The 17,844-nt window shown below is 44.9% G+C and overlaps 1 protein-coding gene and 1 long non-coding RNA gene across 2 annotated transcripts in view; one reads left to right on the top strand and one right to left on the bottom strand.

The window, feature by feature from the left end:
* The window catches only part of casz1 (castor zinc finger 1), a 202,941-nt gene extending 194,339 nt beyond the window's left edge, over window positions 1-8,602 (bottom strand). The window contains exons 1-2 of the mRNA XM_080014895.1: window positions 8,354-8,602; window positions 6,694-6,750 (exon numbers count right to left, since the gene is read on the bottom strand). The gene's annotated coding sequence lies outside the window, so the exon portion shown is untranslated. The remainder of the gene's footprint in view (window positions 1-6,693; window positions 6,751-8,353) is intronic.
* A 6,565-nt stretch (window positions 8,603-15,167) lies between these two features.
* LOC307240971 lies at window positions 15,168-17,496 on the top strand. The gene is made up of 3 exons (XR_013844539.1): window positions 15,168-15,246; window positions 15,837-15,981; window positions 17,222-17,496. It is a non-coding gene; the product is annotated as an uncharacterized lncRNA (long non-coding RNA).
* Window positions 17,497-17,844: the final 348 nt, after the last annotated feature.

Genomic DNA, 17,844 nt, shown 5'->3' with positions numbered 1-17,844 from the left:
AATTAGAAAAACACAAATCAAGCAAAGTAAGTCAACCATTTACATAAATGCACACCAGTATTGTGATGTGAATTTTGCTGCATTGTTCCTGTGTGCACACAGCAGCTTATTCCAGCTTAATTTGTGCCACTGCGTCTTCGTGTGAGCAGACTCCAGTCATCTTTAAACGGCTCCATTTAAAATGCGATTTGATTATCTGCCAAATTGCTACCAAGTCCTTCCCTCTGCAGCTCTGGGATGGGGGGGTAAAAAAATTTAATTAGCATTCGTGCATAAAAGAAAGGTCTTTGTTGCATTTTGTTCACGGCATCCCAGAATGACCACCACTTTCAAAGAGGCATCACCCTAACGATTTCAAACTAATAGATCCAAGGGGAGAGAGGCAAGCTTGGCAAGGAGGAGAAGGAAAAACTCACAGAGGTCTTCAGTGGCACAGGAAAGACCCACAGGACACGCATGTTTAAATAATCCAAAACTTTTCTTTAATCACAGTTTAGAAAATTGGCTAGGACCTTCATCGGGAGACAGCTGCTCTACCCCATAGCCATTTAATGAGAATCACTGAGGGTTTCCCTTAAAATATTTACGCCGTCCCATGGCACAGCAATATTGTCCTAGAATGGGGAGATAAGAGCGGAGGAGGTGTGTTGAAGTTCTCCTAATCAATTTACTAATTACTGAAGCGGCTATAGAAGAGGTGAGAAGAGTCCCTTCCGGCAAGCTGTATTCTAATAAATGCTGAAAAATTTATTTACTCCCCGAGCCAAGAGGAATTCTGAAGTGTGATTACGGCAGAGGGCTGACTGAGACAGACCTCTGTTGGGGCGGAGGTCTTAGTGCGAAGGAGCGACGAGGGGTCCCCGAACGCACAAAGGATCTTGCCAGACTGGCACCTTTGCCTTCACCCCCGGGGAGGAAGGATGACGGAGAGAGTCTTTGCTCTTCCGCGGCTTGGAGAAAAAAAAAAAAAAAACAGGCAGTAAACAACACAATTCTTTGTTTAGTGCGTGAAAGTGAAATGAAACGCAGCGTACTGAGCATTGAAGTATAAGGCCGGATAAGCCACCGTTTGGCATCCCTCTTATTGCCGAGGGCAGGGGCCGCGGCGTGGCGCCAGACGTCGGGGTTTGGGGTTCGATGCCGGCCGGTTGCCCTCTGACGCATGGCGACCCCGTCTCCCAGCCTTTGGCACTAAGGGCAACACTGGACCTGTCACTGGACACAGCCCCAATCTTCTGCGGGGCGGGGGGCAAAACCTGCCGGATCTCAGGTTATCTCCAACAATACCTGTGCACCCGCCCTCCCCCCCTCCCCCCTTACAGCTCTGAGAAAGGTTGAGGGCGTTTGGAACGGGGGGGGGGTTGAGGGATAATCACTATGTGCTAATACTTTCCATAAAGGAAAACATGGTGAAAGTTATACGCTATAGCTCATCAGGTAATGGCTATTAAGCGCTATTTCCATAACTGCCACACATTTTATGTTAATATGACAGACAGCCATCACAATTTTACAAGTTATTCAACTAATAAATATTAAATTGTGAAATTAAAAACGATGGTGTTAATTACTTTGCAATTGATTGCTTCTTTTCTTTTTTTTTACTTTTTTTTTTTGACAACCTAATATATAAAATAGAATAAATAATAGAGAAATAAAAAAAAGATCCTATGAAAATCATCCTCATTCCTAAAACCTAAGCAGAGGGGGTCTGTGTAACTGTGGGATGCCTGGGTTTGGACTTACTGCCCCTAGTGGACAGACTAGGGGATTTTCCAGTGGAAAATAAATAGGGTGAAGAGGATATGGCACGTCAATTAAGGGAGAGAATACACTTTTGCCTTTTATTGTCCACCGTAAGTTAAGAAAAATATTACACCTCCGGCCTTTAGGTTACTCAAAATTCCTCTGAACTTTAAGGAAACTGCAACCGATGTCACAACTAAACAATATGCAGATGAAAATAACAGACAGTAGATAATTGCTCGACAAAAATCACGGTTGTTTTTAGACTGCAAATGACACAGGGAGAAAAGATGTGATTGAAATATGAGCGGAAACGCAATCAGTATACAAGAGATAAGCAAGAGTTTAGTATCGACCATTTAGAGGTTTTAAAATTTTCGATTCGCTCGTTTCACATTCCTCCATATCACTATTAATCTGGCGTCTTGATTCACTCCTTTTCTTCTCCGAGTCGTTCGTGCTAAACATGCAGACATTTGTCCCTTCGTGTCCCTCCGAGCTGTCCTCCAACCAGCTTGTATCTCCAACTCCCCTAGCCTCCGCAGTGTAGTCGAGCACATGAATCTGAGCACAAACAATCCCGCGGAGGGTTGAGGCAAAAACAAAAACACAAAAAAAACCTGTTGCTGTGACATTTTGTTCCCTCTCTCCTCGACGTACGCCAGTCACAATGGACCGTCGTGTGGGGGATCTGTGTTCAGATCACCATGGTGATAGCTCTCTGCCTCCCAGGCAACCCAGGGGAGGAACCGGTTGGCAACCAAACTCCATCCAAAATGGAGCTGGAGGGAGACGGAGGTGGGGAGGGGAGGGTGGCGGAGAGAGGAGAGGTGAGGAGAGGAGCGGAGGAGAGGAGAGGAGAGGAACGGTGGGGGGGAGGAGAGGAGGAGGCGAGTGGCAAGAAGGAGGGAGGAGGAGACAGGAGAAGAGGTGAGGAGGGGGGAGGGGAGGAGAGAAAGGGTGCGGAGAGGAGAGGCACACGGGGGTGGGGAGAGGTTAGGAGGGGTCAAGAGAGGAGAGGTGAGGAGGAGAGGGGAGAAAGGGAGAGGAGATGAGGAGAGGAGGGGTGAGGAAATGTCAAGAGATGAGCGGAGAGGAGAGGAGAGGAGAGGAGAAGAGAGGAGAGGAGAGGAGGGGTGAGGAAAGGTCAAGAGATGAGCAGAGAGGAGAGGAGAGGAGAGGAGAGGAGGAGAGGAGGGGTGAGGAAAGGTCAAAAGAGGAGAGGAGAGGGGGAGAGGAGGGGTGAGGAAAGGTCAAGAGAGGAGAGAAGAGGAGAGGAGAGGAAGGAGAGGAGGGGAGGGGTGAGGAAAGGTCAAGAGAGGAGAGAAGAGGAGAGGAGAGGAGAGGAAAGGAGAGGAGAGGAGGGGAGAGGAGAGGAGAGGAAAGGCCAAGAGAGGAGAGGAGAGCTGCGCAGGGAGGAAGAGAGGAGAGGGGAGGAAAGGGGTGAGGTGAGGAGATGTCTGAGAGGTGGCCTGAGAAGCATCTTTTTACATCTGCTCTTATAACACCAACGCGCCACAGGTTCTAGTTTCCAAATCCTATGGATGCAACGATCATCAGGCCACGTTCGCTCGTTCCCCACTTCCCTAACCTTTAAAAAAATAAAATAAACAAACCCAAAACTGAGCAGGTTCACAAGCAAAGCGGCTGAGAAACATCCGCTTGCGAGCAACTCATCCTAACGTGACGGAGGCGTGCGGGGATGGCGTCACGTCGAAAGAGGCAAAATGGCAACTCCTTTTCAGCAACCACCAACCACCACCTTTTCGTTTTTTTCGGGTTTGTTCTACGGCCGCAGCCAGCCAGCTCCCTGAACGACGGCACCGCCGCAGCGGTGGCACAAAGTTGGAAACCAGGGTGCACCCTAATGCTGGACTCCTCCCCCGACGGCAACCCGTGAACTTAAAACCCCGCCTGCTCCTTCCTTTATTTGGCCTTGAGTTTCATTCCAGGGAGCAGGGCTTGACTTCCAGGCCCCTTCTAAAAAAAAAAAAAAAAAAAAAAAAAAAAATGTACCCAGCATGTAACGGCGGGCGTTGGGTGGTGCCTCGGTGAGCCCGTCAAACCGCGGCCGGTAATCAGTTAATTTGGGGTTATTATCCAGTTGATCATCTTGTTCAGTGAGCACTTTCGCTGAAAAATATCCGACGATCAAATGCGTTTCTTTCATATACCGTGTGTCAGAACTGACTATGTGTGTTAATTGTGGAAATACGGTCCGATCCGCCTTGAACGGCCTCATTTTGTGAAGGCAACACTTTCACACAGTTTTTGACGGTAGCTCTTGGTTTATAAATAGCCCATTGGATTCACATTAAAACAACACGGTTGAACAGCAACTCCGAGTGGCTGGCAATTTGCTAGATGGGCTAATTGGTCACTGCTTTAGCCAATTCATTTTAATGCTTGTTTTTGGACCACACCCAAAGAACGGCGGCTCGGCCATGTTCGGGAGCCAGCCACCGCTTCGAGCACTTTATTATTCTGAATCTCCCGGGACGTAAATTACAGCTGTCCGTCGCGTACTTGAATTTCAGTCAACCAAACAGTCGTTCCAGGTTCGCAAATTAAAAGTCCCGCCGCGTCTGGAGAGGGATCTCCCCGCTCTCACCGCGACGCGCGCTTTTTTCGGCCGCCCGTCGGGGCCGCCGCAGGCAGACGCCTCAAGTCCGTCTCTCAGAAGGGCACCCGAGGCGCGACGGCAGTCGGAGTTTGTTTGCGTCGACGGACCTGAATTTCGCTTCATGCCGCCTTTGAGATGAAATCCCACTTGGTGCTCGGTCCGTCCGGGGGGAGGCCGCCCGACCGCGGGTTAAAGCTGCAGACGAACCTTCGCCCCCGTGTCCAAATGTCCCCGTTTTCTCCTTCAGCATCCATCCTTAACGGTGCCTTCTGATGGCTGCCCCGCTCCAAAGTGGCCAGCTGGGAACGATGTGCATGTGCTGACGTCCCCGCTAACCTTGGCCAGCGTTGGGATTACCGTGCATTCACACTCAATGCACCTTCTTTCCTTAAGACTTATTAAGAATGATAATGAGCTCGGAAAGGGGCAGCATGTCCCTTTCTCAGCCCTGCGAACGCTCGCTCGCTCTCTCTCTCTCTCTCTCTCTCTCTCTCGCTCTCTCTCTTTCCCTCTCTCTCTAACTTCACTTGTCCTTTTTCCCCCCCTCTTCTCCCCCGTTCCATCCATTTGTCCTCTCCTTTCCTCCTTCGCTGTGCCCCTCTCCCACTCGGCGCCTCGCACTCTCATTCTCCTCAGTATTGAAAGGAGCCAGGACAAATCACCAAAAAGGCCATTTTCATCTATGAACTGCAGGATTTAATCGATACTTATTTCATGCCTTCAAAATCAACCCTATATTACTGTTGTCTGTGTGATTTGTTTATTTTGCTCCGGAATATTCCTCCAGTCAAGGGTGTGTGTGTGTGTGTGTGTGTGTGTGTGCGCGCGCCCGCGTGCGTGCGTGTGTGTTTGTGTTTGTGTGTGTGTGTGTGTGTGTGTGTGTGTGTGTGTTTGGTGGGAGTGGGTGCAAGGGATGCAATTCACCTTGAACCTCCATTATATTGGATTTCTCTACTGGCTGATCAAGCATGCAAAAAGGACATTTCCACTGCACTAAAATAAAAACAATAATGATGATTAAAAAAACATGTGTGCTATTTGTGCCGGTAGAATGGTGTGTATTGAAGGCGGTAGATTTTTACAAGGCAAAGCAGCACAGCTCCGTTTCGCCCACGTCCAGGTACAAAATCATTACATTGGCGGCAATTTATAAAGCTTGCATGCTGGAAAACAAAAGTAATAGCTCTTGAAGTCTGTCTAACACCGGGGATTATTGACGTTTTATTTGACATGGTAGACCTGAGGTCCGCAGCCGGAGCCAAGGTCACAGCGGAAAAGGAATACACACGGGTTTAATTCTGCACACCCCTTGACAGATGCGGACGGGTACTTATGAGACATGAGGCATTTCACTGACTGATCGGACCGCAGGAAATAAGCACGTCGGAGGCATTGCACAGTGATTAACCACCAGATCCTCGGCGAGCCAAGAGAGCCAGGGAGCACCGCACCTCCAGCAACATTTCAAGTGCCAGTTAAGAAGGATCTAATCACGATGCCTACATGATTGCTGCCGTAGACGCACACACAAAAAAAAAAAAAAAAAAAACCAAACACCAAACACCCCAAAACACAATTAGAACCCGCACACATTAACTAATATTGAGCATATTTGCACCTGCACATTTTCACCTGACCTCACTCTTAACGTGGTGACAATGGAAATTAGCGAGAGCGATGCGATGGGGATGGGGTGGAGGAGTAGGAGGAGGAGGAGGAGGAGTAGGAGGAGGTATCAGGGAAAACGGAGGAGAAGGAGCGTGTTTGACAGATGGACATTGCAGTGTCTCATCAGCGCACGGCGGCTCCTGACAGTGAGGGCTGGCCGCTGTCCGGCGCGAGACCTCTGGACGGCGGACTCATGCCGTCGCGCCCGCAGACGCCGAGGGCGGAGAGGGGAGAAAGCAAAGAACCCGACCAACTGTTACCGCCGTCAGGACCCCGTAGCTCCCTATCCACGAACCCTGTGACCACCGCCCCAACCCCACCCTGGACCGGGGAGCCACTGCGGGACCATAATAAGCCCCCATATCTCACAATATTTATTATGTGAGGGTCATTTGCGGCGTCAACTTCTTAAGTCGCGATTTCTATTTCTATGCAAGATCCACGGCAACTGTTTTTCCGGGCTCGGCCGCCGTGTCAAGTGTCACAGAAACGGCTCCCGTCAAGGGGACTGGTCAAAGAAAGCCTCAGGTAATAGATGGTGTGTATTAGCATTAGCGTGATTCAATTTGCGTATCATCTCTACAGCGGTTAAAATAAATATATTTCAAAAAAGAAGGACAGGAAAGGGACAACACGGAGAGAAACTGCTTGTTTACCTTGTGTCGTACCAGCGCCGGCATTTTTAATATAGTAGATGGCTCTCCATGAATGATCTGGTTAACCAAAGACAGGAAAGAAGGGGAAAAAAAAAGGGATAATTAATTACTTATGTGAGCTATTGCACCGGGGAGACCATAAACCTGCCTGGTCGCCATGGATATGACATATTTGCTCTAAAAACCACACAATAATTAGCAAAGGAGAGAGATCCGGTGAGAATATGATAACTCTGGCTTTAAAGTGACAGAGATCCACCGCCGTCACCGGTTCACCCGTTGTGGAACAACGGCGAATGCGACGGGAAGCACTTTAAGACATTTATGAAGATGAGAATAAGAGATTAGACCATTTTTCTTTACAGGCGCATGATGCATTATATTTTAGATCACGGCCACGTGGTTGTTGCAGGACAGAACTAAGCGGATAAGACGAATGAGGGTGAGTGAGATACAGGAATTGAAGAGGAAAAAAAAAAAAAAGGAGGTTAAAGTGAAACAAATCTCCCTGGAGCAACTGAAGGCAGAAATAGTTCATTTTCAGCCTGACACCCCTATCTTCCGACGGTGACGTGAGGTTGTGTTTGTTGCATGAGTGTGAAGAGAAGAGCAAGTGTGTGTGTGTGTGTGTGTGTGTGTGTGTGTGTGTGTGTGTGTGTGTGTGTGTGTGTGTGTGTCCCAGGCTGCTTGCGTAGGCAAGTCTGTAGTTTAGTACCCGCTCACATGATGATGTGCACATTCTACTGTATTAAATATTTGAAATTATATTTTTATATATTGTATATTATATAACTTAAAAAATGTTTTTTTTTACAACAAAGCGAGCAATGCAGATTTAATCAGAGGAAATGAAAAGGACGTTTAAGTTTCAAGTTAAAAAAAAAACAAAAAAAAAAAACCGTTGTTGCTTTAACGTAGGTTTATAATCAAGTAAAAATGAATCAATGAAAAAAAAAAAAAATCCACCCCAAAGAAAATCTCCATCTGGCCAACTTCCGCATTTCACTTGTCTTTAAGCCTGACGCCTCGGTGTGTGTATGCAATAAACGAGTCTTGCAGAATACTGTTTGTGTTTCCTCATCACCTGTTTTGGGGTAAACAGGAGTTTCATAAAGTTACTCTTGCACAACTTGGAACGATACAGCGGCAGTAAACGGGCTGCGTTTATGTGCACGTATTGCATTTAGGTTGTGTTTGTGTCAGAATACGCAGGCGAGGTAAAGCAGCTTTTCACCTTTCCTGTCAGAAAGGAGGGGGGGGCGCGTCGCTCGTCCGACGGTCAGTTTAAATTAAAAAAATAAATAAATAAAAATTTAAAAAGTGAGCGAAGAAAGTTGAATCCGTGGCTCAATTTCGGGACGGAAAACGTGTTGTTGTTGTTGTTTTTTTTTTTTTATTCCTTTATTTTACCACCATCCAAGTTTCCATCCCGTCGCCGCCGCCGCTTCAAAGGCGCCGCTTCGCCCGAGACCCGCCGCCGCCGCCGCCGCCGCTCGCGCACCGGCTCGGGGGTGGAGGCGCGACGGCGAGCGGGTCGCGCGACGCCGGTCGAGCGTTTCGTTGGCAAACGACGGGAAACCGAATCGAAACGCGCTCCGACGGCGACACCCGGATCCCGCTCTCCGTCGCGCCGCGATAAGGGTGAAAGGAAAACTCTTACCTGCGCCCCGTCTCTCCGTCACCGCAAAGTTATGTTTGGAGGCAGACGCGGTGAGAGGTGTCAAGTTAAAGTTGCCCGCGTTCTTTAATTGTTCTTATTTTTTTATTTTTTTTGCGATTTATTTTTGTTTATTTCGGGGTTTTTTGTTTTTTTTTTGTTTGTTTGTTTGGTTGTTTTTTTTTGCGCCTTTTATTGTGGCATTTTCTAATTTCTTAAAGGGAGAGTCGCCCGGAAGACGCGTCCCGGAGACCGGCTCCGTAGGAGGAGGATTCTTTAATTGAATTTCTCTGTCTGCAGGTGTTGTGTGCAAAAGCTGGACTGGAGTTTGGTCCTGCGCAGTCTTCTAAAAAAAAAAAAAAAAAAAAAAAAAAAGAACTAATGCCTTCAACTTTGGTTAATTGTTATTAAAAGCATTAAAACCATTCCGAATAATTAATAGGTTAGATAATGTGTGATGGCATGGTAAACACAAATATCTTATTGGCACGACGGAAATGCACGGGTAGTTTGTAATTTAAAAGAAAATATTGAATTTAATTGCAAATGTATTGTTTTTTTTCTGTTAAGTTCGGGTGTTCAGCTTACCAACTCTATTATGTTGCAATGATACAAGCTGGAAATAAGTTGAACTTTATTCTATTGTTTCCTATTTGGAGATGTAGCTTCTTTCTTCTGCCGGGACAGGTCTGATTCCCTTCTTATCTCGGTGCAAACAGATACAGCAGATAGATAGATAGATAGATAGATAGATAGATAGATAGATACTGTAGATACAAGGATGGATGGATAGACAGACAGACAGATGGATAGATAGATACTGTAGATAGATAGACAAACAGACAGCCAGACAGACGGTTAGATAGATAGATAGATAGATAGATAGATAGATAGATAGATAGATAGATACTGTAGATACAAGGATGGATGGATAGATAGACAAACAGACAGCCAGACAGACGGTTAGATAGATAGATAGATAGATAGATAGATAGATAGATAGATAGATACTGTAGATACAAGGATGGATGGATGGATGGACAGACAGACAGGCGGATGGATGGATAGATAGATAGATAGATAGATAGATAGATAGATAGATAGATACTGTAGATAGATAGACAAACAGACAGACAGTTAGATAGATAGATAGATAGATAGAACGATAGACTAAATTAAGGTATATTAGTTATACTATTGCAAATATAGTTACATAATTGATATTCATATTTACTGGAACACAGTATACATAAGACACCTTTTCCAGAGGCAAAGCCTTCAGCACAGGGAGGAACAGCATATTGTATTTTAAACTCCAACCTGCTTATCTAAATTCTGCAGTGTCGCGATCTATCGACAAACAGATTATTGCCAATTAGCAGTTTTGTGATGTTCCCTGTTCTACATAATAAAGAATCAAGACGATCGATAGCAAAGTCAACTAACAAGGTAGACAGTATGCTTTAATCTTAAGGCTTTTTGGAGGGATTAGGGCCCAGCAATATGAAGTCAAAGTGACTCCAACTCTAAACAGACGTTTGTTGATTTGCAGCAGTTTCATTACACCTTCGAGGTTCCTCAGCGATGCTTCGGACACAGAAGACCAGTAAACGTAACGAACCGCAGCCTTAATCCCACTCAAGATTGCATTGCCTTGAATTAAGGCACATGAAAGACCGCCATCTTTTTAAGGGAGATTGAAGGTGATGAGCGCCATTTGGACTTTATTTCACCCAAAAAAAAGGGATGGTGTTTATCCGCCTGTGCCGTAGTAATTGGATAAAAACCGGATTTGAAAGGTTCTCTGTTATTAATATTTAAGGGTTTTTTTTCACAGTTCATGCTGACCTTCTATTAAAGCTAGTTGAGTGTTATTACATAGTCTACATATTTAATGTTGATGTCCCCTTCCCAGCTCCCCACATTGCCTCTTTTTTGCTCCACAGTCTATTGATATCAGCGTGATGACTCACTGAAAGCCTAAATGCGCTGATAACATCCATAGAAGCCACCGGTAAATAAAGTAGACTATGTAAGACATAACATCATTCCAATATGTTCTTAATGTGTATATTACCGAGCAAGCACCCTGAGAGGGGGTGCGCGCGCGCGCGCGCTCCACGGTTCATCCTTCATCAAACTCCCACAGTCTCTGCAGAGGGTGGGAGCCGCCCCCCATCCATCAGCTGCTTTCCCCCTGATGTTGCAATACTGTGATACCGAATAATAAAGAAGTAAGAAAGACCCGGAAAATCAATAGATTATTCTGCAGATCGCTTGATTCAGTAATGATCCAGTCCATTTATCGCCGACCGTAGATTCATAAGTCCCGCTCTCAAGGGCGTACCCAGACCACCCTTGCCCCGCTGACTCCCGTGCCATCGCTACCACTAATTATAAAACATTAAAAGGTAATCACATGGTTGTCCAAGGTTAGAAAAGACATATAGTTTGGTTAAACGGAAGTGCCCCTCTCTGTCTTGAGAGGATACCCTCAGCATTTGTAATCGTAGCGCAACACGTTCTCTTTTCTTTTCTTTTAATTAACCTTTAGATGCGGCAGTAGGGACGGTCCAATTCTTTTGTGTTTGCGAGTGGAGAATAGATCTGATTCTAATTCATACAAAGGAAAGTTTACACTAAAGTCATGCATGTTAACATCCAGGGGGTGCATTCATTTCCCACTAATAAATGAAGCAATAATAATAATTGAATAAAGTGGCGGACACTGTTATCTCTATCTGTAATTGGTAGATTAAAGTGGTAATCCGCAAGATTATTTCATAAATAGAACTTCGATTTCCTACTTTATTGGGATGGAACTTTTTAGGAAACTGCAATTCATTAGATCTTTGTTTTACGCTACTCTAGATGCTGTTTCCATTGTTGGTGGCGGGGTCCACCTTTTTCCCCGCCGGAATGACAAAGTATCCCCACCGCCTCAAGTGACCAAGAAAAAACACAATCAAAGGCAACAAAATAAGTAAAACTTTGGCTTAAACTCTTCTGCAAAAAAAAGACGGAGAAACTCCCCGTTCATATGTATTAAACTACCAGAGGATAAACGGGAAATATGAGGATCTGTATTGTGGAGCTTTTGTTCCATAGGTACAATAATCCTTGTAATAATTATAATACACCATTTTTTCAGGCTTGCCTCAATGTGTACACATGAACTACGTGTTGAAAACTTTTATATTTGCAACTGTTTTTTAAGTGTAAAAGTTTTATCACTGTCTTTTTGTGTGTTTTTATCTTTTTTTTTGTATGCGTCTTCTTTGCTTTTCTTTGTAGGCTTTTACAGTATGTCTTGTGTAAATCATTTTGAATTTGCGATATATTGCAATATAATATGCTATAGAAATTAACTTGCCTTGTTCCAATGGTGTTTTCAGTATTCCATTTTTGCATACTGCAGTCAGCAATAATTAAACTTGTGTGGGAACTTTGATTTAGAAGTTTACTGTATGTAAATATACTGGGTAATAAGTCCGATTTTACAGATAAAGATCTTTGGCCTCCAAGAAATAAAATCTACTTTGTGTGACTGTTTTGGGTTTTTTTTGTGGGATTTTTTGTTTTGTTTTGTTTTTTACCTTTTGGAGTCAGTACATCCTTGATTCAACCACGCTGGAGGTCAACCACAGGACTAATTAGAACAAATGAATTCAGGTGTAAAACTGGAACACATTAAAGGTCATGTTGTGCTGGAGTCCTTTTATGCCCCTTTATTTTATTTTTTCTTTCTTTGCTGATTTTAGCTTTTCTCTATTATTCTGGCAATCTCAAGAATATTCCAATACTGACTTTTGCAATCATAATGTATAATGCCCAAAATCTGATTTGAGTGTTAAACTGGACCACACTTTTGATTTTCACCTAACAATCAATGAAGCAAGCGTGAAACCTTTTATTTTATTTCATTTTATTTTATTTTTTTAAGAAGCTTGCAACAACTCTGTCGACGACCTGTGGAATGAAAAGCACAGCACAGCTTTTTTGTTACACAAGACCACCACCAATCCCCTTCTTTGGAGAATGATCTTACCATCTTACCATCTATAAACAACTAACCATCATTATGACTCCAAGAGGGGGAGAATCACCACTGGTGAGACAAATAAACATAGAATCAAACAACAACCTGTACATGGAAAAACGTAAACATAGAAACATCAGACGACAGCATCTATCGACAAAACATAATTAAGTCCAGGAAAATTGGAACAGCAATTCGGCACGTGCCCTCTTCCTTTGATAGCCATTGCAGTAAAGGAGGGAGAAAAGGAGAGGCATGCAATAAGCAGGGTGTTCGGGGTGTGTTCGAAGCAGGTGCTGGCGGTTTGCGTGTGCCTGTGATCAGTCCGCCTGTATTTGTGTGTGTGTGTGTGTGTGTGTGTGTCTGTGTGTGCGTGTGTGATGTGTCCACAGGTGAGTGCATGGGAATTGTCCCAGTTAGTTCTGGTGTATGAAATCGGAATTAAATCGTAGATCCCTGATTCTCACAGCCGTATGGACACTCCGCGACACCAGGAAATCTCAGAGCCCTACGGCCACAGAAGACGCCCCCCAGCCCCCAGAGAAGCCGGCAGCCAGCGGAGCAACACCAATGCACAGCTCCGAAGAGCGTAAATCAGTACCAGAGAGTGCACCCCTGAAGGGCACACATACAACCCATCCCCACGCGCAGGCATAAGACGCACCTGCAAGTTCAGAACGCCCGCAGACTAGATGTGTGGCCCCTCTACCACTGCTGGCACCCGGGGCACCCACAGAGGAGAAAAGAAGCCGGAGGAAGGCCGACAGCCGCTTCCGGCACCGGAGCCACACGTCCGCGATGGCGAGCAGCCCCCAAGGGGTTCCCCGAAGCCTCGCCGGGTTGCAGCAGACCCAAACCAAGCCGGCAGGAGGCCCACCCGGGGCCAACCACACCCTCACGCCAACCTACCAGCTCCCCATCTACCCCGGAAGCCCCAGTGCTCAGTGTGTGCTGTTGGTAAATGCAGTTACAATTGCGGGGTGTGGGGGCCATGAGTCCTCCAAGCATGCCAAACTGGAGTCACTCGCAGCCCTCCTGCCCCGCAGACCCAGGTCTGGTGGCGTGTGTGTTGTTGGAGTAGGATTTGCATGGGTGCTATTATGAGTAGTATTAAAATTGCAGGACAGACGTGAAGCAGGCAAAGGCAGGAGTGTGACAGGCGAGATCGCAGCCGCCCACCACATCCCTATCCACATAGCTTGCACCCCACCCGTCCCTATTGTGGCCAAGGCCCATTGTGTGTTGTATGTATTGAGTTTGAGTTCTGGCACTGGGAGAGTGCAGATATCCGGACGACGGGAGTCCGCTCCCCCCCGAAGTAGACTACATAGGGAGCCTGCACCGAGCACACCCGGCCAGGCATAGGTCCCCGCCTGGGTCCCACACCCGACCCCACAATCTTCACTCCCGAGCCCCGAACCCGCCACCACGCCCAAAAGCAACACACGGGACCCCTCCATGGCTACAGCACCAAGCATCAAGGACGCCCCCAAAGCCGCACAGCACCCACCCGACCGCAGAGCCCTGGTGAGACCCGAAAGACCCCCACATGCCCCGAAACACCACAACATCGCCCGAGTTAGCAGGACCCCAGTATTAATGGATGGAGTCATGTCACTGATAAAAGTAGCCCATATCTCATTAAATGAATCAAACTTGTTTTTGAATGTTGCCAAAAGTCTTTCTATTGAGCTGTATTCTATTAATAATTGTAACTTTTTGGATGTGGTGAGATTATCTCTGTTTTTCCAGTTGAGTAATATTATTTTCTTGGTGATTGTTAAGACGATCAAAATGGGTTGCCAGTGTTTGGGTGGTGGGTCAACAGAGGAGAGGTCATCGAGGAGACAAAGAGACAGGGAAACTGTATTGCTGTGAGCCAGAAGGTTTGATAGCTTCTCGGTGATGTTGCTCCAGAATGTTCGCATAGGTGGGCAGAGCCAGATGGCATGAAGGTAGTCATCTCTGGTATTGAGGGAACAATGAGAGCAAGCGTCGTTATCCAGGAATCCCATTTTGAAAATTTTGTGTTGGCTGATATGTGCTGTGTGCAAAATCTTATACTGGATGCGTTACATTTTGGAATTGCGGGTCATAGAAAACCTGTTCTTGCAAATAAGCTTCCAGAAGTTGATATTGGTGGAAACAGCAAGGTCTCTTTCCCATTCCATGGTTGGTAAAGACAAAGTGTCATCTGTTCTTAATAAGAGTTTGTATATACTGGAAAAGGGATGAAACCTCAAAGAGTCTAATCTAATCAGTTGGTATAACCCGATACCAAGTAACATAACCCTACACGTACTTTTGCATTCATAACGTATAATGCCTCAAATCAGATTGCCGTGTAAAAAAAAAAAAAAAAACCCCACGGCAAACACCAGGCGATTCTTTCACAGGAAAAGTGACATTTCGATCCATCGGGGAGACACATGGCCTCCGTAAGCCTCGTGAATATCCACCGGCAAGAGCCTGATCAAGGTCGACTTATTTTCAGTCACATTGCATGGGGGGCAAGGGAACTGGCATTCACCTTAATTAGATAAAGACGTGTACAAATGTCCTCTAACAGGCGGCTGTCTTATGGAAGTTCACAGTGGTGGCAGCTGCCTATGTATGGTAAACACAGAACATTTTTGAAAGGTGGTGGTGGTGGTGGTGGTGTGTGTGTGGTGGTGGGGGGGCAGCTGTCACCCAACCCGACTCACTGTGCTGACTTAGAGCCGGGGCTCTATCAGGCCTTTGTATATGTGTTTCCAGTGCATTTCAACACTGCGCGCACCTCGTGTTGCAAGCATTTGCTGCGACAGATGTACGGAACACACTACAAACCAGTGGTGGAGGAGCGAGTACTCAGAAGGTACAAGTACCCTGACTCAAAATTGCTCTGGTAAAAGTGTATACGTACTCAAGCTATCAAATGTGCGTAAAGTATTAATAGTAAAAGTGCTCGTCATACCCAAGGTCATGATATGAGAGAGCCTTTAATACTAGATGAAGTGCTACTGTACCTTTTTGTCTGCGTGCACATCCTGACTACAATTTATAATGATAAGTATTAAATGCCGTTATCGTTACAAGGATTATTTCGGCTACAGATAGATATAAATCCAGATTAATTTCTTTTTTTTAATTAAAGTACATACTACTAGCGGTATTAGAATGTAAGTACAGCACTAGTGTAGTTATATTTGTAAAAAATACAGATTTCGTTATATTTGTAAAAAGTACAGATATTTGTCGACAGTCAAATTGAATATACTGAAGTAGTTCACACCACTGCCAGAAACCACAACCAACCACCAGAATTTGTCGTCCTCTGCGTCCAAAGGTGAAGAAAGAAAATTAAATTGCTTGCGCGCTCACATGCTCCAGCACAAGGTTTAATGGCGTTTCATGCTTGCTTGCATGGTTCGGTGAAACTCAAAGAGAGTTTTCTGACTCATTCAGACAAGCCAACGTGCAGCAGACGTGTTAAAACACACCGTGGGAAAGAGGCAAATGTTGAAGTCTTGAATGGTTCCTCGTCCAATGGCAGCCGATGTGTATTCTTCATCTGAACCGACTACACGTTGGACCAAGTGGACAATAAGACGTAGGTGGATACTTCCTCAATCACTTCCAACAGGAAATTAAGGTTTGGGCCCTTCAGGATGAATACAGCACAACTAAATCTGAACTTTGGACAAATACAGACATATTACGTTTTCAACCAAGAGAGAGTTCATTGAGATTCACTTGAGAATGGGGTTAGGGTTACGGTTAGGGTTAGGGAGGGTTAGGGCTCAACTGATGACTCCCAAATCTGAAAATCAGTATAATATTTACCCTTTTTTAATTAAATTAATTTAGCTCGTTTGATTTTTTTTCTTTCAATGCTTATTCTGACCGTTTTTAAAGTATTTCATTATTTTACTTATTTAATAATTGTACTTTGTAAATCCAATTTGCTTTGCTTTTATTGTTACTATGTGATGGCCTTCTTTTGATGTAAAACACTTTGAGTTGCATGTCGTGTATGAAAGGTCCTAAAAATAAATATTATTATTATTATTATTATTATTATTATTATTATTATTATTATTATTATTATTATTATTAGATTTGATATTAATACACTCACAACGTCCTGTTTATGTCATGGACAAAGTTAATACTGTTGATGGATCAGTAAGTAGCAACGATAGCGTTCCATTGTTATAATTCCTACCGGTGAACCACCACAGGAGAGGTTGCATTAGCACCAAATTATGTCCTCAGTGAAAAATGCCATCTTCAATAGCTTAGGTCACTGAACCATATGGTGACCAGCTGATAAGATGTCAGGTTAAAATCTAATTTTAATAAATTCCTAATCAGCTTGGGGGGATATTGCGAACAACATAGTTAATGGAAATGTGCGGAGTCAGCAAGGTCTTTCACAGCTGAGGTCTTTAATAAGATTTGAGAGGCATTACGACAACATTGCATTCAATGTCATGTTGAGCTGCTCCCTCTGTCTGTAACTCCAGCGATGGAAAAAAAGAAAAGAAAAAAAAAAGACTATACAAATTAGGAGAGCGAGGGGAAGAAAACATGGTCATCTGCTTCAAAAGAGCTGAAATCTGATCTCGGGGGAGCGGCACCCGAGTTGGAGGTACTGTATATTACACATCATCTCGCGCTGATCGTTCACGCTTTCTAATTACAGAAGGTGAGGAGGGCCGTAATTTTATCGTATTTGTTTTGCATCACTGCAAAAATAGAAAATGAGGGCTCGCCAAGCTGCACCAATTTACTTCATTTCGACCTTGATTAAAAGAAAATTAATTGCCATATCTCTCATTATGTTGCAGGCAGCATTTGATGGCTCCGATGGAAAAACTCCCAAATAAGCGCGGGGCGCGCACGCTCGACCCACACAGCCAGGAGACAGCACACGTGTCTAATGATGAAAATAAACACAGACATCACAAGACAAAGTCAAAGATATTAGCCTGCCCTATCTGCATTTTAATTCACCATTCTGAATGCTGGGAGAGATTGTCAAAGTTGATATTGTGTTTCGCCGCGTTCACACCGTGGAGAATTGGGTCATTTAATGCCTTTGTATTTCAAGGATTCTATCATAGCCCCGTGGCTACAGTTGACTGATCAGTCGGTGTAATACAATCGAATTAAATTACTTTTCATACCCACATTTTGAGTCTTTAAAAACAGTTTTGTTGTAATTCCCTCCTCATGTCGGCTCATGTCCCTCAAAGCCCCGCACCATTCCTCCCCCCGTAAGCAGCCATATGTCTCCGCGGATCAACTTAAGGAGTTTTTCAGCGAGCGCGGTGTATGATTACATGAGAATTTCTCCAAGAGACGGTCTCCAGGAGGACTAAAATTCTAAATGCTATTTTTGAAATGAAATTCTCCTTCATGTGGCTGCACCTGTTTCCCTGCGAGACTGAAAAGAACAGACGCCTGACGG

The sequence above is a fragment of the Zeus faber genome, assembly GCF_960531495.2.
Source record: "Zeus faber genome assembly, chromosome: 15".
In the NCBI taxonomy this organism is placed as follows: Eukaryota; Metazoa; Chordata; class Actinopteri; order Zeiformes; family Zeidae; genus Zeus; species Zeus faber.
This window is presented reverse-complemented; position numbering and strand designations above follow the sequence as displayed.